A 27,843-nucleotide genomic window follows, 5' to 3' on the forward strand; every position below is an offset into this window, starting at 1 on the left:
CCTTGAACTACAATAGTCGTCTTCAGTTTGTCTTACAAAAAATCCAATGTGGAATAGAATTCCCTGACTACCTCATGAAAGATATGGGAATGGGTCCTCTTATAAGATGGCTCCATTTCTGATGTTTAAATAGCTCAAATAATTCCATCATGCCTGGTTTTATTAATAAACTTGAGTCAAAAAACCTCCTAGTCAGTACTTTTTGATTTCTTAAAAACCTGTTTCTAACTTCCTTGGACACAAGCTTATTTTCTTCCTCCCATTTCCTTTTAGTAGAAGCTCTCTTTTAGTTATTTTCCTCTTTTTGGGTCCAGGTCCCTCTGAAGTCTTCTTCTTCTTCTTCATAGTAGGACTCCTAGATTTCACTCTACAACCTTCTATTTTTATACTGACATCTTGTGTACTAGGACCAAATAGACTTCTTTTAGAGTTATTTAATAGCAAGATAAGATTTTTAGAAACCCAATTATCACTTGTCATTACACTATCAGAAAGATTATGTGTTTTAGGGGATAAATCTTTATCAATAAGGTGAGTTAAGAAGGAGTTTGACTTTGTAGGGATATAATAACTTAACTTGGTTGACTCTTTTAATGAAAGGAGATTTTTAGATAACAAGACTTTAGGAAGAAGATCAACCATTTTCTTAGGGATTTTATTTGCTTGAGGTTCATCTAGGGAGGTGTCATCGAAGACTGGTTTAGTCATATATTATCCTGATAGGGATGTGAAGGATGAAGTGAGCTTGGAACTCTGAAGAAAGTTTGAGAGATGGTCTTTATCTACGCTAAATTTTGAGGCTATGACTATTTCCGATTAGGTGCTCCTTTGGAAGGAAAAATACCATAGATTTTGAAAAGGAGTTAGGGAAATATATACACACAAGGATGAGATTTTGAAAGAGTGAGATGAGATTGATTTAAATTTTAGGGTGATTCATATTTCCTTTTAGGATAAGATAAATTTCTGACATAAAGAGAAAAGACACGACTTTTTCTAATAGAATAAAAAAATACACATTCATGATACTAACCTGAGAGATGGGACCAGGTCCATCTCTTTTTGAGTGAATCCAAAAATTTGTGCATGTCACATCTTCCTCCTACAAATTTATTCCCATGCATGTATACCTATAAAAGTATGATATGAGTTAGACCAACAAGTACATACTTTATCAAAGATACTTATCTTCTAATTATAGCCAATTTTAGGAAGAAAAACTGATTCATCTAGTAGTTCAGGTTATTTTAATCAACCCCAACCTCAACTTGTTCTTCACAAATTATTCCTTGTAAAGAGCCTTAGTAAAGATGTCCGCTATCTGATCTTTAGTCTTGACAAACATCATGCAAATAACTCTCTTCTCAACATTGTCTCTCTAAAAATGATGTCTCACATCAATATGCTTGGTTCTCTTATGCTATACTGGATTCTTAGCCATGTTAAGAGAACTTGTGTTGTCACACATCCGAGGAATACTGTTTGAGACAATCCAAAAATCCTTTAGTTGCTGTTTGATCCATAGCAATTGAGCACAATAAGAAGCTGTAGACACATACTCAGCTTCAGCAATTGATCAAGAAATTGAGTTCTACTTCTTAGAACCCAAGAAATTAATGAAGAACCTATTAAATGAGCCAGTCTTGAGGTGTTTTTTCTATCCACCAAATATCAAGCATAATCAGAATTAGCATATCCTACCAGATCAAAACTATCTCTAGAAGGATAGTATAGGACCAGGTCCCTTGTACCTTTTAGATACTTGAGATTTCTTTTTGCATCCTTTAAATGAAACTCCTTAGGACAGGTCTGAAATATTTTACACATTTCTACACTAAACACAAATCTGGCCTACTTGCAATGAGATATAGTAAAGATCCAATAATCCCTTTATACATAATCTCATTAACCGAGGGACCAAATTTATTATTATCCATCTTAGAATTAGTCTTGGAATCTCTCATATTGTATTTCTTTAGTAGCTATTTGATGTACTTCTCTTGATAGATCATTATTCCGTGAGAAGTTTTCTTGATCTACAAGCCTAGGAAGAAACTCAGTTCATCCATCACACTCATTTCAAATTTTCACCCTATTAGCTTTGAAAAATCTTTACTTAGGCATTTAGAAATAGCTCCAAAGATTATGTCATCAACAAATATCTGAACAATCAGTAAGCTTTTACCTATGGACTTTAAAAAAAGAGTGTTGTCAATTTTCCCTCTTTTAAATCCATTTTATATAAGAAACTTTGAAAGTCTATCATACCAAGCCCTAGGTGCAAGCTTTAACCCATAGAGAGCTTTGTCCAATTTAAGCACATGATGAGGAAAATCTGAATCTTCAAAACTTGGAGGTTGTTTAATGTAGACTTCTTCCTTTAAGTTTCCATTTATAAAAGCACTTTTGATATCCATTGGAAAAGTTTGAACCCCATTTAGGCAGCAAAAGCAATAAGAATCTTGATAGCCTCTATCCTTGCTATAGAGGCAAATATCTCATCATAATCAATTCCTTCCTCCTGGTTATAACCTTGAACAACCAGTCTTGCTTTGTTTCTATTGATATATCTATGCTAATCCTCCTTGTTTCTATACACCCATTTGGTCCCAATAATTGTTTTGTCAATAGGTTTGGGGACCAGGTGCCAAACTTTACTTTTTTCAAATTGCTGAAGCTCCTCCTACATTGCATTGATCTAGTCAGCATCTTTCAGAGCTTCTTTCAGATTTTTGGGCTCAATTTGGGACAAGAAGGCTAAGAATGCCATGAAATTTCTAGCTTGAGCTCTTGTTTGGACTCTAAATTCCAAAGGTGTAGTCAGATTTTCTTAAATTTGACTTTTTGTCATGTAGAAAATTGAATTAGCTTTCTAAAAATACCAATTTCATCCAAATCCAGTATCGGGGTGAGAAGTTATGGTCGTTTTACTGAGAGTTGTCAGAACCGGCCAAGTGCGACGGACGATCCGACGGATTGTCGAGTCTACGAAGGACCGTCGCTCGGACCATCTCAACGAAGGCAGTAACTCCCTTTCCTGGAACAAGTGCAATGGCTAGGATGACGGACCATCAAGGCTGCAACGGACCATCATTGAGACCATTTCCACTGAGGCAGTGTGGTTTCATCCTGGCCAACGTGCGACTAACAATCTGACGGACCATCAAGACTGTCATGGACCATCGCTTCGACCGTCAAACCAAGGCAGTGTCTTTTTTTCTGACCGACGTGCGACGGATGATCCGACAGACCGTCAGACTAGCGATGGACCGTTACTCCTACTGTAGCAGCCCCCGATTAGTATTTTAAGTCATTTTTTAAGGGACTTTTCATTTGTTCCTCTCTTTTATCAACCAAAATATTCCAAACAAAGCAAATGGATTCATTCATCATCCAAAATACAAGAGAGCTAGGGTTTCTCCCTCAAGATCAAATCTAAAATCCGTCTTCAAGAAATCCAAGAACTCACCATAAATTCTACAAATTTAGTTGAGATTTGAGTTCCCCAAGTTCAAGAGTTGTAAGAACCCTCTCTCAAGAGTAAGAAGAAGAGTTTAAAGCAAGCTTGTTCATCCAAATTCATAATCTAAGGTATATGGGGTTTTGAACATGGGTAATTCTTTCACCCTTGTGCCAAAAGGCTTATTTAAACTACGGTTTTCTGCAACTTATGAGATTTTACATGAAATTGAATTAGGGTTTTTCATATATTGTTATTGGTTGTAAGCTTTTGATGTTTCCCATGAATTGCAACCAATCCATAACCTTGTACTACTCATACATGTAACTATAATAACCAAAGGTTTTGTGATACATAGATATAATGCATTGATGAGAAATAAATGACAAGCCCAAAACTATATATACCAGACTTGGTCGTTGGGGCCATAACGTCTAAAAGATAAAACACTATCATACTTTACTTTACGTTGGTATAGAAAGCCTCTAAAAGATACATAGACAATTAGTTAAGGTTAGGACAAACCCCTACCATACTCTTAACTTCTGTACAATACCAAAATATATAAAACAGACTCGAAAAGCCTCAAATCAATTTAGAGCTCACCAATAGTCATTGGATATCCTGGGCTCCTACTGAAAAGATGTATTAGCTGAGGCACCTATGCCTACAGCATGAAATACAGGTCCCCCACAAGGGGTGTCAGTACAAAAAAATGTACTAAATATGTAAGGCTGAAAATAACCACACATGATATAGAAGCTCAATGGAAATCAAATACAAGTGTACAAATAGTGCTATTAGATCACCTTTATATAGACTAATAGGGTCAGGTACATTACATTTTTTTTCTTTATCTTACCTTTCTTACTTCATAATAATTGTAAGTTATATAATACAAATGACCAGCTGATTAGTGGTGAATGGATAAATCGGGATCGACCCATGCTAGGCTTATGCCCATGAGCTGCCACCCATATATAAAGGTATCGGGATCGGCCCATGCTAGGATTATGCCCCTGAGCTGCCACCTGTTTAATTAAGATTTGCGTTACTTAGTTTATTTATCCTTTGTGATTGTTACTTTGGTGGTCATAACGTTTTGGTACCTTTGAACAATAATCTAGCAATAAGAGACATGTGAATAAATACTCAATGTAATGACAAAGAGGTATGGGGAAGATTGTACATAAACGAAATATTTAGGAGCTGAAAATAACATACTGGTCTTATTTGACTTAAATGAGAACTCTTGAGACTTGCTAGTGAATGTAAAAATGCAAACTTGATAATAAGCATATGGTGAGGTATTTTAACACGTTAGGGAGTGTGAACAAGGTCGTTAGCTCGATGGGAGATCATGTGCTGCTACTAGGTATCATTTACCATGTGAAAGCTTTGGAAGCTAACTTTGTACCAAAAGTGTTAGATATCATGCCAAAGAGTATGATGTAGACTTACACACCTAGTCATACAACTCCAATGTTAACCCAATTAACTTCCTAACTTTAGGATTTCTTGTCTACAATAAAGTATATAGTAAAATAGTATCAATAACCAATCGACATATTTGGGCTACTTAAATTCACCAAAATAGTAGATGGGCAGTAAGCACTTAATTATCAATCAAGGGTGTTATTTTAACCCTTTTCTCCTCTAATTACATCCACATACCATACATATTCTTATAAGAACCCCCGAAACAACTTTGGCTTCATTACACCCTCCAAACAATACACAAAACAGCATGGCTAATAAATATATGCAACAGTTAATTCGGTGGTGTGCCACCAAACCTTTCTTCTATATTTCAATACGAACAAATAACACCTTTCCCCAACATCAACCTGGAAGCCCCCAACATATATACACAAAATAATCCACAAAATAGCCCCAAATCCCATTTATTTTAGAAATCAACTATGAAACTCATCATCTGTTGAGTTCTCAATAACAACACATTCATAATTCTTTTCCAGATTTATATATAAGGAGGACAAAAATGAAACATTCACCATACCTCAAATTTTTGCAAGTTATCCTTTTAATTTGGACTCCTTAATAACTTCAAATTTTCTTCACACTTTAAACCAAAGAAGAAAAGAGGTTTCTTAATAACAAAGAAAGGTAAGTAGGTAGCTTGCTTTATATTTTGCCATGGACTTGTAATAAAGCATGAATAACATGTTTTCCTAATATTTTATGAAAGAATTAAGTTAAACCTTAAATGTTTTCACTTACCTTATCCTGCAAAGGTTGGGGTTTCTTCAAGAATCCTAGAAGGAAATATAGGGCTGCTCCTTGTTGTTTTAGAGAAAGTAGAGAGAATTTGTGAAATATAATCTTTTTTTGTGACTTAGGAGTAACGGAAAATAACCAGAAACTTGGCCTTATAAAGGCCCTATTTTGTCTACCTCTTTAGCTACATTTTGGACCTCAAATTTGGTCAAATTGGTCCAAGTTGGTGATGCACCTACTTAAGGGATCAAGTTGCTCAAAAGGTCAAAGTAGGTGATGCACCTACTTGCTTGATCCTTTATTGGGCTCAATTAAATTGGGCCTTGGTAGATTTATGTATTGGTCATTTTCTCTATTTCCTTCCTCTTTTACTGAATTTGGGCCCAAATAAGTATACTAAGAAAGGCTCAAATTTGATCCATGGACTTGGTGCATTAACTTGGCTCACGTAACTCAAGTTGGTGACTCACCTATTAGCTTAATTAAGTCAAGCAAGCACCTCAATAAATTACTCTGTTTTCAGTTCTTCATCCCTTTAATCTAACTTAGAACTTGTATATACTTGGTCACTTTAAACTTTAGATTCAAATACCGACTCACTATTCCAAGTGAAATAGTTATATCGATGTTAACTTGGTCGCACCATATTAAAATGTATGGGCAGTATCTAGAACTCCATCTACACCATTAACACTCGCATAAAAAATCTCATCTGTTACCTATACCACAAGGCTATACCAAGTTCCACATAAATAGAACAAGTACATGCAAAATACGGGGTGTTAGATGGATGAATTCTATAACCATAACTAAACAAACACAACCAAATATCCAACCAATACCAAACCCAATGCCAATACCAATACCAAGGATAACACTATAAACGACACCGCCTATGCCCAAAGTAGTCTGACAAAGCCTCTATCCAGAAACAAAGAGTATCCGGTCAGGACATTCCCCCGACTATAGCTAAAACCAAAACTAAAGAAATAACAATAATGAAAAGAAGTCCACAACATGAAATGGAGTCCTTTGGAGTATGAATGCTCACCACTTTAATCTGTCTCAAAGCTGTACCCAAATACAAGTCACTGAGCAGGAGGAATAGTAGTATGGATGGTTCCTACATCGTGTGGGGATATAGTGTCCGAAGATGGTTAGCGGAGTGAACGGTAACATGTAACTCAAGGATAATGATAAGAGAATGCCATCATTTCAAAACCAAATTAATAACCATATGCAATTACAAATATACACACACACATACACATATATATATTATGCCGGGATGGGGAACAAGGTTTAGTGTGCATTTAAATCCTTAAACTGGGTTGTGTAGATTGACCGTCCTAACACCACCCATGGGCTATATGGGTTCAGCTCCCCTTGCTGAAAGGGACCTAGAGCATGTTAGCCACATGATCAAAGGAAAAGCCTGAGATGACTAGTACATCTCAAAATTATAAAGTGTAACATCATGCACACAGTCTCGAAGACCACCCTCACATCGGTAAACATGAGTTTCCAGTGTCGGTCCCCCTAGGACCCTTACCTTCTACGAATTTTCTACTCAAACCCTTTTAAGCCCATATTAAATAATTTAAACATTCCCAACCATTCACCAAAGAGTATTTTAATTAGAAATTAACCATTGGTATCGCATACCAAAATTAGACCTTGCAAGTCTATTCCCTTTTGCTATATAGAACCATTAAACAAAAATTAGACTCCACCAATTCCAATTAAACCAAGACCATGGCCTATAAGGAATTACAAAAACCATTTAAAATCAGACCAAACCAATTCAAGTTCCATTACCATTTATGCAGTGCAAGAATTCTAAGAATAATCAAACTATGTGACAAAATCATATTCATAGGCAATTTCACAGATAGGTTGAGGGCATGTCACTATCAAAGCCAAAATCATCAAATTTTGGGTTCAACCATGACTCCTTAATTAAGTCATCATTCCCACGCACTCATATGTGAAAGATCATAATTTAAAATATACATAGTCACAATTTAAAACATAGAAAACAATATTCAATAATGTGCATTCAAACCCCCCAACCTTGGTTTCAAAACCAATATTAATGATTCATGAACAAAGCTTTAAACATATTCTTTTAGAAAACTAACAATGAAGGAAGAGTCACATACTTGAATTATAAAGATTCATGGAGAGAAATTGATCCTTAAGCCCTTAAATGACCACCCTGGAGAAACCCTAGCCAATTATGCTTGAGAGGTTTTGCAAGAGTAAAGTGGATTCTCAATCTTGTAAAGTGTGGAATGAATGACCAAAAAGTGTTATAGGGATGTGGGGTCTTAAAGGTTTTAAGTGAGAAATGTCAAAAGTGCCCACGACTAAAAAAACTATAAAAAGACCCAGGTGGTTACGAGTTGAACCCTTGACTCGTGAGCACAACATATGACTCGTACCCTTGAGTCGTCACCAAGATAGTGAGTTGGGCACCCATACACTGTCCACCATATTACTCCATGATTCCCAATCGTGAACTGACCATACGACTCGTATGGTCTAATTGTATATGGATAGAACCCTAAAGATTAGACACTGGAAACCATACGACTCAACCCGACCACTCATAACCTATCCTCATGACTCTTAGTGAGCCACTCATACTTAGAGCCAAGTCAAGACACTAAGTTTCTGATTTGGTTAAGGATCATCCTAGAGCCACTTATACTCAGAGCCAAGTCAAGTCACTAAGTTTTTGATTTGGTTAAGGATCATCCTAATGACTCGTCACCACCTCTAACAACTCGTACCATAAAATCGTAACCATAACAGAACCCCAACCACTATATACTAGACACCTAATGATTTGGGTCATCTAACTTGTACCCACACTATACGACTCATTTAATGAGTCATTAATAGGGCAGTGAGCTCAAAGCTCAAGAATTTGTAAGGGACAGAAAGCAGGGAGTTTCACATACCAATGCTAGAGTGATAACTGTTATTGTAGCCAAATTCTATGAGAGGCAAATGGTCAACCCAACTACCACCAAAATAAAAAACACAAGCTCGAAGTATATCTTCCAAATCTTGAATTTTCCTTTCCACTTTCCCATCCATCTACAGGTGGAAAGCTGTACTAAGGGTTACCTTAGCCCCGAAAACCTCACTGGAAAAACCTCCAAAAATGAGATGAGAACTAAGTACCCCAATCAGATAAGATAGAAACTCGAGTACCATGCAACTTCATGATCTCCTCAATGAATAACTTGACATAATCCTTGGAAGAGAAATTAGTCCTCACTTTAAAGAAGTGAGCAAAATTAGTCATCCTATCCATGATAACCAAAATTGAATCAAATTACTGGTGAGACTGCAAAAGACCGATAACGTAATCCATATTAATTATCTCCAATTTCCATACCGGTAACTCAATCTCTTGAGTCACTCCATCGAGCTCAGGTGCTCTTCCTTTACTTGCTGACACACCATACACTTAGACACAAAATTGGCCATATCCTTCCTCATATTATTCCACTAATAAATCTCCTTAAGATCATGATACATTTTCGTGGAACCAGGATAAACCGTGTAACGTGATTTATGAGCTTCGGCAAAAATTCTTCCTCGCAATCCATCAATATAAAGAATGCACAACCTCCCTTGGTATCTCAAGATACTATCACCACAAATCTTGAAAACCATCGCTTTTAGCCTACCCACATTATTCTTGTTTTGTATTAAGATAGGGTCCAACTTCTATTTCTCCTTCACCTCAGCACCAAGAGATGACTTCACCACCTCTTGAACAATCACACCACCATTTTTGAAGTCCAAAAGATGATTGCTGAGATTAGGTAAACGGTGAATATCCTTTACCAAATCGCGCTTCTCTTCGTCCACATAAAATAAGCTTTCCATTAATAACCTGCTAATATCATCAACAACCATGTTAGCTTTACCTGGATAATAGTGAAGACTCATGTCATACTCCTTGAGCAACTCAAGCCATCTCATTTTCTTGAGATTTAGCTTCTTCTAAGTGAACACATACAGTAGGCTCTTATGATCAGAATAAATATAAACATGGACCCCATACAAATATTGCCGCCAGATTTTTAATGCGAACACCACAACCAATAATTCTAAATCAGGAGTTGGATAATTCTTCTAATGAACTTTCAATGGTCTAAAAGCATAAACAATTACCTTGTCATGCTGCATCAACACACAACCCAGTCCCGCCTGAGATGTATCACAATAGACAATAAAACTATTAGTGCATTCAGGTAGAGTCAAGACTGGAGCCGAAGTCAACTTATCCTTTAGCTTCTCAAAACTACCCTCACATTTATTTGACCATAAGAATTTTACCTTTTTCTGAGTCAACTTAGTCAATGAGGTACCAGTAAAAGAGAAACTCTTCATAAACCTTCTATAATAACCAGCTAAGCCCAAGAAACTTCAAATGTCGGTTGGAGTCATGGGTTTATGCCACTTCCTAACTACCGCAACCTTCTGTGGATCCACTATGATTCCTTCACTAGAAACAACATGACCCAGATAGGTCACAACGTTTAACCAGAACTCACACTTACAGAATTTAGCATACAATTGCTTCTACTTAAAGGTCTGCAACACAATGTGTAGATGATCGGCATGATCTGCCTCACTCTTTGAATTAAAGACAACAACAAAAAAGTACAAGAAATGACGAAAAACAAGATTCATAAGATCCACAAATATTGTTGGGGCATTAGTAAAATCAAAGGACATCACCATAAACTTAAAATAACTATATCGAGTTCGAAAAATAGTCTTAGGGATATCCACTTCCCTAATCTTCAACTGATGATAACCCGATTGAAGATCAATCTTAATAAGGAATTTAGCACCCTGGAGCTGATCAAGCATATCATCAACTCTCGAAAGGGAATACTTATTCTTCGCGGTCACCTAATTCAGTTGGCAGTAATCAATACACATTAGAAGGGACCCATCATTATTAAGCACAAAAATAATAGGAGCACCTCATGGAGACATACTAGGGCGGATAAAACCTTTGTCAAGAAGATCTTTCAACTATTCCTTTAGTTTTTTCAACTCAGCCGGAGCCATTTTGTAAGGATGGATAGAAATAGGACGAGTGTCCAAAAGAAGATCAATCCCAAAATAAATTTTCCTATCAGGAGGAATACTAGGAAGATCATAAGGAAATACCCTAGGAAATTCATAGACCACAGGGATAGTCTGTAAAAAAAGACCTTCAAATCCAGAATCCTTAACATGTACTAAGAGATAGAGCCACCCTTTGAAAACCAATATTCAGGCTCTAAGATATGAAATGAACCTTCCTTTAGGTACCAAGGAACTACCTTCCCATTCAATCACCAACTCATTTGGGCAATGGAAACTGACCCTTCAAGTCCGACAATCAAGAGACGCATAGTGCAAATTTAATTAATCCATCCCTAAAATTATATCAAAGTCTAACATATCCAACTCTATCAGATCTACCAAGGTCTCCTTACTATAGACTGATATCACACAACCCCTATAGACCCTTTTATCCACAATAGAGTCATCCATCGAGGTAGACACAGAGAAGAGGTCCAAAATACATTCAGGATCAAAGACAAAATAGATAGCCATGTAAGGGGTCACATAAAAGAGGGTTTGCCTGGGATCAGGTAGGAAATATACATCATGAATAAAGAGTTTGATCATACCAGTAACAATATCGGGGGATGCTTCAGAATCCTGGTCAGTGGTACGAGCATAGAAATGGTTCCATCCAGTGCCGGAGCCTAAATTAGATGCAACACCTTTTGGTGCTAGAGCTAATGAAGTAGCAAAAGGAATCTTATTTTCCCCATAAGAAATATTAGAAGGATAATCCCTCTGCATCACATTTAAAGTACTTGTTCCTTCCCTCTTTACAACACCACAGTACACCTGACCACAAAATCTAAAAGAAAGATACGAGGGAGGTGAGTGAGCCCCACTAGCCTGAGGCTGGGCTCCTAGTGCTCTTAAACTACTATCATTCTGAGAATGATAATTACCCAATGGCTTTGGATAGAGAGAGCTAGCCATAGAGTAGGAACCGGAATTGCCCTACTTCTTCTTAGACCACTTCCCATCGTCTCTACCACTCTACTATTGACTCTCACCCTAATTTGAGTAGCAAAACTTCTTACTTTTTCTTTAACTTATCTCTACTTCCTTATTCATTTCTTCTTCCACTTGGTGCAGATACACCATAAGTCTAGAGATGTCATCCTTGTTTAATAAGGCAAGCTTGCTCAGCAAGATTAATTCATGAGACAACCCAGAGGTAAACTTTCTTATTCTAGCCCTCATGCTAGGCACCTATTTGAGAGCATAACGAGACAAGTGATGAAACTTCAAGGTATACTCCTTTACTGTCATCTTTTCTTGCTTCAAATTCACTAATTCTTCAAGCTTCACCTCCCTTAACTCCTAAGGAAAGAAGCAGTTAAGAAAAGTACTAGAGAAGTCATCCCATAGAGTAGACTCAACATCATTACCCCTAGACTATTCCCACTCTTCATACCATTGGTATGCTACATCCTTCAACTGATAAGCTACGAACTCTACACCTTCCATATAAATAACATGCATCACACAAAAGACCATTTCTATCTCATCAGTGAAATTGTAAGGATCTTTCTCAACTTTAGAAATAATGAAAGTAGGAGGACTCAACCTCATAAATTAGCCAATTTTTGTAGCCTCAGAGGATGGAACAATAGAAGCAACAAACTTAGTCTGGGAGGCCACCAACTGGTTAAGAAAATAAATCAATTGTTGAAACTTAGCGTTAGACATGCTAGCCTGGGGTACTTAAGGAAGGATAGGGAGAGCCACTGGAACTCCCTTAGGGTAATCAGAAATAGTGGCCCTCAATTAGGTTTGAACTCTTGGAGTAGGATGAGCTTCATCCATAGTATCCTCAGACGGGATAGAAAAGTTCCCACAAGCATCAAATTTTCTAGGAGGCATGATCCGAAAAGCAAACATATGGAAATTTGAGGAGATTCAAGTGCTTAGACTTTATAGCTTAAAATAGAACAACAAGAAAGGAAAACATTCCAAAATACCTCATAGCCTCTCCTTTATAAGTGTGGCATGCTATACACCTATAAAAGAGACTCTACTGGACATGACTTTGTGGATACCCAATGATACAAAATCAAAGATCTGATACCATATTTGTCACAACCCAAACCAAGGCCTGGCTGTGACTGATATCTCAAGTCCCACAAGGACAAGAGACTACCCCTGTGTACCTAACCAAACAATACAATATCCCTAATGTCAGATGAATTTTTAACATATAATAAGATAAGTTTAAGAAATAAAGGTTAAATCTATAACCGACCACCCAAAACAATAGACCAACATTACCTAAGTCCATAGTAATTCAATAAAGCCGTCTAATAAAAGATCGAAAAACTAGTCTTGGTCTGGACATATCCCCTACTCTGACAATGACAATGACAATAATAATGTTAATGATAATAGAAGTCTCAACTCTAATCTATGATAGGATTTGATAAAATGCCTAAGTCTTCTAAAGACCAAAAGCTCACCACTTCACCGTAGCAAATTGATGAACTGAGCAGATCTACCTAACTCTGCACAGGAAAAGTTAAAGTATCTCTAGTGCCTACATCGTGTAGGGATACAAGATCTAGAGACCGTTAGTGTAGTGAACACTAGCATGAATCTCAAGGACAGAGAGAAAAATAATGCCATAATGAACACTTTAAAATCTATCAAAATCCAATGCACATAATCATATGCAAATATATAAATATACATCATATTCTAGGATAGGGAACAAAGCTTAGTATGTACTTTAAAACTTTAGCCTGGATTGTGTAGCTCAACCATCATAATATAAGAAGGCACTCATGGGCTATATAGACTAAGCTCTCCCATAGTTGGTAGGGCCTCAGTGAGTGTGGCCACATGAGCTAGAGGGTATACATATGCACTATGGGGGACTCAAACCTCCTGACATATCAAGGTGACATAAACACCAAATTATGTAATATCATGTGGGGGGCTTAAACCTCTCAATTATGTGATAATAATAAGGAGGACTTGAACCACCCGGTCATATAAACCCCTATATCGGCAACTGTGGCTTCTAGTGTTGGTATCTTGAGACCTCTACTTTCACGACTAAGCTATACAACCCCCATTAAAGCCCAATTAAAATAAGTATCATACATTCTAATTCATTGAACCACATTATACAGTAAGGCATATATTGTTGGTATCGTCATTCCAAATGCACTTGTAAGGTAACATCAATATGCCACACCAATTATCATCACTTGGGGAAATTCACAGTCACCTTTGGTTCAATTATACATTAACTTAAGAAATTACACAACTGCGTAAGGTTCAATTTGAAATAATTATGCCTCATTGACTCTTCACATTATGTAATAGTTTTAGAGTAGTTCAATAGGCAAACTTTTAATATTCAAAACTAGTTCCACAATAGGGGTTGAGGTCAGGTAATAACCACTTCCAAAGCCACATGTTTGGAGAAATCACAATCCATTTATTTAATTCACCAATCCCATGCATCAATTGATTTTAAAACCACCATTAACATAAACTATGAGGGACAAAAGTGAAACATCACATAAATAATAGTTATAAAAAACCCCTCAACCCATGTTTTCCATACCAACATCAACTCTATATAAAAAACACAATAAAACATGCCTGAAATACCAAGTTTTATGGGAAGAATTCAACCTTTGAGCCCTTGGATGACCTACTTCTTGAAAACCCTAAGTACAATAACTTTAGAGAATTTAATAGAGCTTTTAAAGTGTTTGAGTACGTTATGAATGAGAAACAACCCCCCTAAGTTCTTTATGAACGTGGGGTTTTAATTGGGTGAGAAGGAAATCATCCTAAGTGTCCTCAATTTAAAAACTAAAAATTTAGTCCTTAGTGAATAAGGGTCACTATACAACTCATATAGACTCATAATGAATATCCACCATAAATCGTAGCTAGAGTCTTTAAGGCACTCACGATCTGTTCACCCTTTGACTCAACCTATATGACTCGTAATGGGACCTTACAAATCATAGGGTCCTATCGTAGTCAACCCAACAACCATTTGGGGTGAACACTGGGCATCCTATGATTTGCACCCAATGACTCGTAACAAGTACCTACGACTCATAATGAGCCACTTTTACTCAGAGCAAAACTCAGCCACATACTTACTGATTTAGTTATGATTTGAGTCCAACGACTAATCAAGAATCTCTACGACTCATCAAGGGAGTCGTAGTTAGGATAGTAAGGATAAAATTTTTGAAATTTTCAAGGACCAAAAACTTAGGGCATTACATGGAAGTAGTCCTGACTTGACTTACTTCAATTCTTGAATTTTATTCCATGTTGAGTCATCCTTTTTGTGTTCTTCTTCAAGAATACCTACAAAAGAAGTGGAGAAACTAAAAGAACAAGAATTCAAAGGATTAGAGTTAGAATAAGAAAACTTCTCACTCGTACTCTTTTTTTTTTTCATTATCTCATTTTCTTTTTCCTCACTTGATTCACTCTTATTCTTTCCTTCTTATGACAATTCATTCTAATTTTTCAACTCTTTTTGCTTTTGTGCTTGTATCTACTCACTCACTTCATTCCAATTATCCTTTTTTTCTCTTTTTTTAATTTACTCACTATCCACTCCCTTGCTATTTTTTTTCATTCTCATTTATTTTATTAGAAGTGCAATAGTCTCCAAGGATTCTTTTTGAGTCATTGGGATGACTCTTCACATCAATTTTCAAATTAGCATCACTAGAAGCTCCAAAGACTCTACTTGAATTATTGGAATGACTTTGTAATCAAAATTCAAGTAGTCTTCACTTTCACTTTCTCTACTTCCTCATTTGTTATTAAAGATTCCTTAATGACTATATGAGTTAGAACATGCTTTTGTTCTATCAAATCTGCAACAAAAAACTTTTTCAACTCTCCATAAAACCAAAATTTATTACGATTGAACCAAGGAGCTCCTAAACATATCAAACAAGTAGATAAAGGGTGAACACCTCACCACATACCTCCTTGATAGCTTTCACGGTAAATAATGATCTTCATCTCTTTTTCAACTAACCTTCCATCAAATTTATATGGTGAACTTTTTGTATGATAAGGCATGTCCAACCACTCAACCAAAGAAGGATCAATGAAATTGGTACAACACAATTTATTTACACCTAAGGTACAGTCAAATGTGCAACCACTCTCATATCCCTCCACAATGAATTAAAATTTAGTCAAACCTTCATCAAGCTCATGCTCTCTTTTTCTTCTAGAAGCACCACCATAATTATGAAAATCTTCACAATAATTCTTACTAGAAGTAGAATTATAAAATGAAATCTCCTTTCCCCATTGACATCCAAGCCTACATTGTAACTCCTTAAACCTATATAAGATATAATTAGCACTGGAAAAGTGATTAGTAAAATAATTAACCTCACAAGTTACTCCCTCATGTGTATAACTCAAATGCTGACACTTAGGTTTTTTTTCCGCTTGTGTATTCACTCAAAGGTTGTAGGCTTTTAGCACCACACTTAAATGATCTCACCACTCAAGCCTTTTACCACTCAAGGATATTCCTTAGTCTCTTTATGGTTCTATAATCTAAAATAATGTCAAAGTAAGTTTTCAAGTATTGGTTCAGAGTATAGTTTATGTAAATAACAAAGAAGAACAAAACACACTAACAGACAAGGAATGAATCAAACACACAATGAAACTAAAAGGAGAAAAGTACGAAAGAAATTGACACGAAATAAAATTCGAACACAAAAATAAATAGACACCACAAGTAGAATTAATACTCAATGTATCTAGCTAAAGAAATTGACATACAATATGATTTACCCAAAAATCAAACAACTCAAATTTAGAGTTTGGGAAGAAAGATCACTCAAAACACCATATTCATCAAATCTATGAAGACACAACTCAAATCAAGTTTACCCAATCAATATGGGACACTTTTAAGTATCACCAAATATTTTTCAAAATAAGGAATCAACTCAAATTTTACTAAAGTTCGCATAAGAAAAAATGCACAACTTTTGAACCCAAAATTAATCCCAAATTCATCCTTAGATCCAAAAATTGAAACTAATATAGTTTACTCATGATCAAAACAACTTACATCCAAAAGATGGGGGTAAAATTTCCACAAAAAAGCTCAAAAACTCAACTTTTTCACTCTAAAAAGTGTTGAAATTTCAGCTATGAAAATGGGAGAAAAATGAGGCAAAATCAACTCCAATTCAACTTTAAATGCTCCCAAATTTGATATTCAAATAGTTCAAACTATTCCCAGCAAAAACCAACAACAAATGTAGATTTGTGATTCTCTAATTTGAACAAATAATTACATGATTAATTCAAGGGATGAGAGACTTGAACTCATACATGAATAATCTTACCAAAAGATATTCAGGAGATATCCAATGTAGATACAAAGGGATAAACCCACAAACTCACCAAAGAATATTTAATCTAAAAATATTGTCTAACTAAAATAATGTTCTTCCTATTCTATTTATAATGCTAGGGTTAGATAAGATAAAAATGATATAAATGCCCTTAGTTACATGTGGATTATATGACCAGAAAGGATCCTATAGTATAATGTAAATATTTTTCTGTATTAATTCTTTGGTTTTCACACTCTCTTGAAACACTTCAAACTTTTGATGTTAAGTTGAAATCCTTCCATGCAATTTATCGTTTTCGAACTTGCATAATGAAATATGTTGGAAGAGAGTCCAAATAGATTCAAGGGATGATTTACATGTGATAGAAAAATAGGAGAAAAATCAATGTGTACTTTGGTATATTACAGCCGAAGGAGTTAATTTTACTACCGAAAGAATTTGCCTAAGGTCTCCTTTGAATCTCATGGAATCAAAGTATGGTTATCACAAACTAAATGTCCTTTTCTTGGTGTTGTTGTTAATATGATTCACTGATTGTTTATTTTTTTTTGTTTCTCACCCCATATTTTCATTTTCTTTCTCTTGTCGGAATAATGACCAATATATACAGGGGATTTGAGAGGTAATAGTTATGTAACCCTTCCCCTCTTTATTTGAATTGAGATAATCTATTAATCTCAATTTCAGATTCAGAAATGGGTCAGGTCGAAATGGATCGGGTCGGGTCACATAAGCGATCCATGACTCGCAAAAATCAAATGTCTCCCACTTTGAACATGGTGGACAAGACTCGAACTAGTACGACATTAATATGACATCAATTCATAACCCAAATATTTCATCCGACCTGCGGGAATCACAAGCTTTACCTATAAAGTTTTACAAGCTACATATAGGAATTCAATCACTTGGAAAGAATTCTCTACTAATATGAGGATTCTAATACTCATAATACCCCAGGCATTATTCATTACTTCAGTAGTTACTTATTCGATCCCTCGTCCTCTTAAAAAGGTGAACTCGAGTTCATGATTAACTTTATACACAAAATTATACTAGACACCTATATGGTTAGCATAATAGTCGGCTTGTGTAGACAAGTTAAAATATTTATTTTAATCATTTTTTTTTTCTACTCGAATCTATCTGTTCCTGATCAACTACTTTTCTAGACATGCACTGTATCACTAAATCTCTCATAGCTATTAGTAACATGCTAAAGTAGCAACACCGATTGAAACTTCATAAAATAGTCAAAGGCCTAAGGGTATTTTAATGAAAAGTTAAAATAACTTTGAGGGTCTCACACAATGAAGAAGCAGGGATTCATTCTCACATTAACCCATTGACTGCTAAGCACACGTGGTATGAAACACATTCTTCGATGTTCTCACCTTATATTAGTGTGGGCATCTCAATCTCATTAATCATTCAACATTGTACAGATCTAAATCTAGATATCTCTAAATGTCTAACCTGAGTTTCTTTCTATAATAATACTTAAATACATATTTTTAGAGACTCACATCTGGCTTTACAAAACAAGTCACAATCTGATGGTGGAACTTATCTCTTTGCCTTCCTCAACGTAAGAGGAAATTGCTTGTATGCGAGAGCCAGTATCATGACTTCTTCGACACATGATATTGATAATAATTACAATCAAGTCATCTTACAATACAAAAACATAATCATATCCTACGTAATCCTAGAGCCATAACACGTTTCTCAAACAAATCTCTAGATATCGCCTTTGTAAATGGATCAACTATCATTTCTCGTGTAGAAATGTATTATAAATTTTTTCTCCACTTGTTACTATGTCTCTTAACAAGTTATACTTAATGTCAATGTACCTGGTATTGCTGCGATATTTAAGATCTTTTGGATATCCGATAACTGCTTGACTGTCATAATATAAAATTATGGGACCCTCAGAATTCTTTGCGATGTTCAAATGCTCAAAGAATCTCTTCAACCAAACAACTTCTTGTACTGCAAATGCACAAGCTACAAATTTGGATTCCATAGTTGGAAAGTCTATGCAACTTTATTTCTTACTTTTCCATGAAATTGCACCACTATTTAGTAAAAAGATATAACCAGAGGTTGATTTTTTTATCATACCGGTCACCAACGCAATCAGCATTTGTGTAACCTTTTATGGATAAATTGAATCCACTATAGCATAGTGAATAATCAATAGTTCCCTTCAGGTATTGAAAAATTCTTTTTACTGATTTCTAATGATCTTTTCCAAGATTGGATTGATACCTTCTACCAGACCTATGGCATAATAAATGTCTGGGCGAGTACATATCATAACATACATAAAACACCCAACTACACTAGAATATGGTACTTGAGACATGTCTTCCTTTTATTATCAGTCATTGGACATATTTCAAGGGTTAAAGTTTTACCTCTTACTATAGGAGTATCCATGGATTTGTAACTATTTATTTGAAAATGTTCTAGAATTTTCTTTATGTATGTTTCTTGTGAAATACTCAAAAAAAATTTGGACCAATCTCTTTGGATTTTAATACACAATATATAGTCTGCTTCACCCATATCTTTCATGTCAAATGACTTTAAAAGCCATGACTTAATAGTTTTCACATTCTCCAAAACATTTCTAGCTAATAAAATATCATCTACGTAAAGTGAAAGAATCACAAACATTACATAGGACTTTTTACATAGATGCAATGGTCTTCATCGATCATGGTGAAATCAAATGAAATCCTTTCCTTATGAAATATCAGACACCACTGCCTTGAAGACTGATTTAGACCATATATTGATTTGTTTAATTTACAAATCTTCTATTCTTGGCCTTTAATAACAAAACCTGCCGGTTGTTCTATGTAGATTTCCTCATTTATTTCTCCATTGAGAAAAGCGGTCTTCACATCCATTTGGTGTAATTCTAAATCTAAATGTGCAACTATAGCCAAAAGTAAGTGAATTGAGGTAAATTTCACAACTGGTGAAAAAACTTCCTCATAATCTATTCTAGGTTCTTGAGTAAAACCTTTTGCCACCGATTGTGCTTTGTTTCTTTCTATTGACCCATCTAATTTGCATTTAACTTTGAGAATCCATTTGTTCCCAATAGATTTATGCCCAAAAGGAAGGTCAACTAGATCCAAGACTTTATTGGTCTTTATGGCCTCTAATTCTTCTTTCATCACTTTTATCTATTCATCTTTTTCAAGACTCGATAAAGCCTTAATCACAGAATTAAGTTCATCCAATTTTATGGGAGATACCAAGAAAAGACAATCCTCAATCTCATAAAATTATTTAGGTATACTTTTTCTGGCACTCTTATGTAATTGAAGTTCAGATTCCTCAATAGGATTTTGGGATTCACGACTCCCAACTTAGACCAAAATCATTTCTTTATTTATTGAATTATCAAGTGTGTCCAGCGATATTATTTGACCATCTGAATTCAAGATTTCGTTAAGAGGCTCATTTTGGTTTATTTCACCCATTTTGGAAAAATCATTTTCCAGGAATATGATATGTTGTGATTCAATCTCAGTAGTACTTCTATCTTCTAATTCACCAATGAACACATACCCTTTGGAGTGTTCTGAATATCTTATAAAGATACATTTCTTTCATTTTGGACATAGTTTTTCAAGCTTACCAAAATGATCTTTAATATATGCAGCACAACCCCAAGGTCATAGATCATTAAAGTTTGGTTTATTACTAATACATAGTTCATAAGAAGTAGAAAATACTAATTTAGAAGGCACTTTATTCAATATGTAGGCCGCAGTTAATAATGCATCTCCCAGAAAGTGATTGGTAAATTTGCCTGTACCATCATGGACCTTGTCATATCCAATAATGTTCTATTCTTTTTTTGTCTACACTATTTTGTTGAGGTGTATAAGGAGTAGTTAATTGTTTGATAACGTTTTTTTTAATACACAGTTCTTCAAACTATTTTGACAAATATTCACGACCTTTATCGATTATTAATGCCTTTATACTTTTGTCTAATTGATTCAAAACTTCATTCATATATCTTTTGAAGCAATCAAGTTTTTTAGATTTATAAGATGTAAAATAGACATAACCAAAATGCGTGAAATCGTTAAGAAATATAATGAAATATAAATCACTAGACCTTTTCCTCACATTAATTGGACCACAGATATCAGAATGGATTAATTGCAATAGGAACTCAACTCTTTTTTCCTTCCCAAATGGATTACGTGGATTATTCCCAACAAGACAATTATCATAAATTGGTATTTTAATTTTGGAGAAAGAACCTATATGTCCCCCCCTTTGCCAATCTATTCATTCTATCTTGCCTTATGTGACCTAATCTAGCATGTCATGTAAGTATATCAACATCATTGTTACTAGAATAATATGACATTACACAACGGTCAACATATTAGTTATAAGTTGAAGGATTACAATCTAAAATAATAAAGTGATCATAACAATGTCCAAAACCATAAAATACATTATCTAGAGTAATTCTTACACAATTGCGACTGAAAAACAAATCAAAACCACTATCTAAAAGAACAGACACAGGCACTGAGTTTCATTTAATTTTTGGAGCATATAGGACGTCATGCAACATTAAAGACCGACCTTCATGCAAGTCTACTTTGCAAGTGCCAATCTCTTTGACTTTAAGTCTTGCATTATTTCCTACATAAATCTACCTTGATCCAGGTGAAACTCAACGAAACTCCACAAATTCTTCTTGATCTCGACTCACATAGTCGGTGGCTCCTGAGTCTACAATCCACATAGGATAAGATTCAATTAATAAAGTAGTGCTAGAAACATATGTAGCACTTAGAGTTGCATTTAGAAATGCTACCTTTTTCTGCTCAGGACATTCATGAGTAAAACACCCCAGAACTTGGCAATTGTAGCACTTCATCTTGCTCTTGTATTTCTTCTTAAAAAACCTTTTTCCACTCTTGGAATTGGTTTGTTTTTTTTCTTAGAGGGTCTTTCTTCAATCTCTTTACCCTTCCCATTCTTTTTCTATTTTTTCCTATGCTTAGAGCCTGAAGACTTCTTTGCACTTGATTTTTCCATAAGGGCATTAGAAGAAGCTTTAGCAGCACCAAGCCACTCATCTTCAAGTTCAACATGATGAGTAGCATCTAAAAAAGTTTTGTTGCTATCATTTGGAGTTAAGTTGACCTTCAATTGTTCCCAACTATTGGGAAGAGATCAAATCACTGCCTGAACCTGCTGCTCATCCGACAAAACATGACCAACATTTTTTAACTGAGCTATCATATTGTACATCACCCTAAGGTATTGTTTGATATTCTAATCGTGACGCTTTATGTAAGTGTCAAACTTGATAGTCAATTGTCTGAGGTGGGTGACAGAATTACCCCATATGTTTCTTGCAAGTGTGTCTAGATAGTATTAGTAGTAGGAAATTCCTTACACTCATGAATGAGGTCATCAACCACAAAACACATCATGACTCCACATACAATGGAATCAACCTTTTTCTAAGTCTTATAAGCTTCAAGGTCTCTTCTGTGTTATGTAGTATTACCCTCTTCTAGTAGACATAGGACACGATTAATACCTTCAAGAAATTTTTTTCTTCCAACACATACCATATTTTACAACTCCAGATGTCGTAATTGTTACCATTTAGTTTTTATCCTTTGTTCAAGTCGACAATTATGCTTTTTGATGCCATGTTAATAACACAAGTATTTTATCCATTATGCATGCAAGTTACACATTCAAGAAATCACTTCGTATAAAAGTTTCATGTTTAGTGTATAATCGAAAGGACACTTAAAAATCTGATCATCATCTACGAACTAAATATTTGACCAAAATTAGAAAAATTAATTTCTTAGTGTATATTAGAATGATAGCTTTCAAGTAAGTTGTTGTAAACTCAAATAAATGAATGAAATTCATATAGGAGATAAACAACTTAATATATTTACAATATAAAGTTAATAAACAAATTCAAGTTACAAGTCAATTTAAAGATAAAAATCATCCCACAAATATTCGAGACAACTTATATACACCCAAAAAGGATCGCTAGACCAAATTTCATCGTAAACATTAATTAATCTCTCATTCAAAGAATCATGGAGAGAATTTTCTAAAAATAGCTAATGCCTTCCAATCCGATATTTCTACATAGTTTTTTAGTTCTACACATTTTAATTCAAATAAATGATTAAAATTAGAAACTGTAATACTAGGGGACATCTTAAAAGACTTAAATTCTTTTAGTTTCTTCTGTCTTTCTCTTCGTATAGTACTCTCATTTTGTAACAAATATTTTGTCGCCCTGGTACATCATTTCGTATGATCTCACGACCTTGGAAACATGTCCTTCGATGATGTACTCTTCCACTTTATTTCTTTTCTCGACATCCAGAACTCCTACTTGGAGTGATTTGAATTTATACCCATTTAACCATGTCTGAAATAGAAACCAAGAAACAGCGACATCTTATGTCACAATTTATTGTAGAAGGCAAAATTCATTATATAAAAAAAATAGAGACTAATTAAGATAAAATAATATCAAGTCATATTTATTCACTTATGTAATTCATAAACATGTTAAAATAAATGATTTAAGTGGTTATATGACTCCACTTAAACATAAGATCAAGTTATTGATTTTGTTTGAAAAAATCCAAACAAATACTTTTCTTTTAATTTTTTTTATTAGAACTCACCAAAAAATTAATAGAAACTTTTAACAATAGGGTACTTTTTCATCACGTATTCTCAAAAAAAAAATAAGGAAAAACTTGAAAAATTTATTTAGTTTTATCATTTTCAAAAAAAGGAATCATATCAATCTTATTAATATATGGGAGAGAGAATTACTATTAATAATGGAGGAAAGAGAAAAACACAATGCCTTCACGTTTCTACTCTAACATTAACTATTTCTCCCTCTTTATTAAGATAATGAACTCAAGTTCAGAGAGTTTCTTTATTTCTTCAAAATAAAAAACTTTTCTCCTTTTCCTCTTCATCAAAGAACACCTTTAATTTATCCTTCATAGCACAATTTTCATGGAAGATCAGGAGAAATAAAAAAAATTACAGATTCAAAAAAGTTCAAAAAAAAAAACTACAGATCTTTAATTGAATTCATCGCGCAATGGTAACATGTCTAATTCTAGATTTGAAGGTTGCATGTTCGATTTATGTCAGATCCAAAAAATAAATATGGTGTCTTTCTAATAGGTATGTTAATATACATTCTTTTCAATAGTTTTACACACTTAAACTCGAAAAATAACATGTAAAATCGGGCCAATAGAACCTGTCTTTGATGTCATTGATAGAAAAATAGGAGCAAAATCAGTGTGTACCTTGGTATGTTACAGCAAAAGGAGTTAATTTTGCTATCAAAAGAATTTGCCCAAGTCTTCTTTGAATCTCTTGGAATCAAAGTGTGGTTATCACAAACTAAATGCCCTTTTCTTGGTGTTGTTAATATGATTCACTAATTGATTATGTTTTTTTCGTTTCTGACCCAATTTTTTTCATCTTCTTTGTCTTATCAAAAGAATGACAAATATATATAGGGAATTTGGGTGGTAACAGTTATGTACCCCCCCCTCCCTTTATTTGAAAATAAAATTATCTATTAATCTCAATTTTTCAGATTCAGAAACATGTCTATTCAAAATTGATTGGATCGGATCGGGTCACATGGGTGATCCATGACCCACAAAAATCAAATAACATGCGCAAAATAAATTAAGGATTAGAAAGCATTTTAAAATATCAAAATTTGAAAAATTCACCGCACAAATGTCATAATTTTGAAGAGGAAAAAATAGAAAACAGTGAACTATTACTTTATTTCAAACAATTAAAGGAAATTCAAAGTTAACTAGATGCACATGGTGTTAGATGCATTTTAAAGAAAACTTCAAACCCATTTCATATTTTCGTGTAAATATTCACTTTTCTCCCCTTATTTTTCTCACAAATTCTCCAAAATTATCTAATCTCTATTACTAATTGTTCTCTAATAGTCTTTAATATTTTGTTTATTTGGCCAAATAGAGAGATATTTTTCAAGGAAGTTTCAACTGTAATCTCTCAATTTTGCTCTTTGATTATATACAATTGCTTTTATGCAGACGTTTGGTGAATTCATTCCAACGTTCATCTCTTTATTTATTTACTTACTATTAAGTTTTCTTTATATTCATATTGTTTGTTTTCCAACTCTTTATTTTTTCACGTTAAATATGGATTTCAGATCAAAAAAGATAAGGGTGATAATAGTAGTAGAGGTGGGGGTGGAGGTTCTAAATTGTTGCCACCTAATCTAAGAATTAATTCAGATGATTTTATTCATGCTGATGATACTTCTTTTGAACGTTCTTATGCTATTGATGTTTGTCTGGTAATGTCACAAACCATCAAGCCTTAGATAGATATTTTGGTAATTTGAACGAAGACTTAGAGAAAGAAGAAAATATAGAAGAACAAGAGTTAGAAGACACCTCTACCCCTGTTAATCCGACAACGAAATTATTGAAACAAGATGAAGTAGAAAAATTTACCTATGTTTACTAGAGTAGAAAATACCGAACGTCCTAAGAGATCATTCGTTTGGAAATATGACCCAAAATAAAGAGAAAACTACCGCTGCTTGCAATAAATGTAAGCAAGTGATTTAATAGTTAACTGGGGAATTACAGGATGGGATATGACGACTAACTAGATATTTGAGAATTTATGTTTTTGAATATGTTTGTTTAGAAGATATTGCTAAGGCCAAAAAAAGATACACTCTTGTCCGGTACTAACCAATCTATAGAAAGTTCTAACATGGTTCAAAATATTTTAGATTTTAGTAACTCGGCTGATCGAAGCACATCACTCACATATGTTAGGATAGAGATAGTGAAAACTTAGCTAAAAAAATTGCAGTTTGTGGTTTACCTTTTTGTGTTGGTGAACATCTCAGTTTTATTCATTATATTTGAAAAATGTATAATTTTAAGTTTTGGTGTTTTTCAAGAAATACAATTAAAGAAGATAATTTTAAATATCAACATGAGCACTGTTATTTTTTTGATTCTACTTTGTTTGTTTTGATAGTAAATATCTATCACTTCTGATGTAGGTTGTAGTTCTAAAGGTAATGATTATTTTACTGTTACTTTTCATTGGATTGATCATGGATGGAATATGAAAAAAAGAATTATAGGTTATAAATATGTTGAAGAGTGTAAAGTTATATAGCTTGTTTAAAAGGGGTGATCATAAAATATTTTGAACTTTGTGATATGATAATGGGTGTCAGGTATGATAATGCTTCTACTAATTTAAAAGTTATTGATTTTTTAAAACCTAGACTTTTTTCAATTGATGATGATATTTTTTATGTTAAGTGTAATGTGTATATTTATAATTTAATAGTGATGAATAGTATTATGTATTTGATGATTCTTGTATTAGAATTTGAGTTGCTTGTGCATGGGATTTTAAAGCTAAAATAAGGTCTAGAATTAAGGAATTTGAAAACACTTATGCTTTATTTGAAATCCTTTTAGAAAAATTTCAAAAGAAGTGACTACTAAATGAAATTCTTTATATGAAATGCTTAATATTTCTATTGATTATCGTGCATCTTTACAAATACTTTATAATAAACATAATTCGAATCACCAGCGAGGATTGGAAACAATGCGAAGAACTTATTAGTTTTTTTTTAATTTTTTTTAGAGTGCTATAAATTGATATCATGTCAATATTATACTATCATGTCCGTCTTTAGTAAATATTTGTATTATTTCATCTGAATTAGTTAATATAAAGACCATGAACATTTTGCAGCTGTGTTACATATATGATTGAAAAAATTTTGAAAATATTTTTTTCTTATTCCTCAAATATTTTGACTCTACTTTATTCAACCTAACTTACAAAGAACAAGGTGTGTAAAAATGGTTGAAAACATTTATAAGAATTTAGGAATTAGAAGTGATGAAGTTCCATATGTTGAATCGTATAAGAATAGTATATAAACTAAAGCTAGACAGGTCTATGAACTTTATAAAGTCAACCTAATAAATGTTGAACAGTCTGATCCTCCATGTCATAAGACTAGATTTAATAATTTTGATGAAATTGTAGATGAAGAACTTGGTCTTGATTCTACTAAGATGTTGATTTTTTCTCAACATATTAATCAAGCAAGAAAAGATATTAGAAAAGAAAATGGAGATCCTCAACTTTTAACTTGGTGGAAGAACTGAAGAAAATAATTTTCATATCTTTCAAAGATGATTCAGGATGTGCCAGCTATGTAAACATCTTCAATTTCTTCGGAGCAAGTTTTCAGCTCAGAGAGATTTATTATTGGAGACCATAGGTATTTGTTAGCAAAAGATAGTTTAAAAATATCAGTGTAGCACAGGAAGATGGTTAGGAAAAGATAGTTTGAAAATATAAGTGTTGTTCAGAGATTGAATCAATGTCGAACGAAGAAATATTGGACTTCCAAATTTATCACATCAAATCGAAAGCGATATAGATGAAGCACTTGGAGAAAATAGTGATGATGGCATAGAAGCAATGGATGAAAAA

The sequence above is a fragment of the Capsicum annuum genome, chromosome 3, assembly GCF_002878395.1.
Source record: "Capsicum annuum cultivar UCD-10X-F1 chromosome 3, UCD10Xv1.1, whole genome shotgun sequence".
NCBI classification, from domain to species: Eukaryota; Viridiplantae; Streptophyta; class Magnoliopsida; order Solanales; family Solanaceae; genus Capsicum; species Capsicum annuum.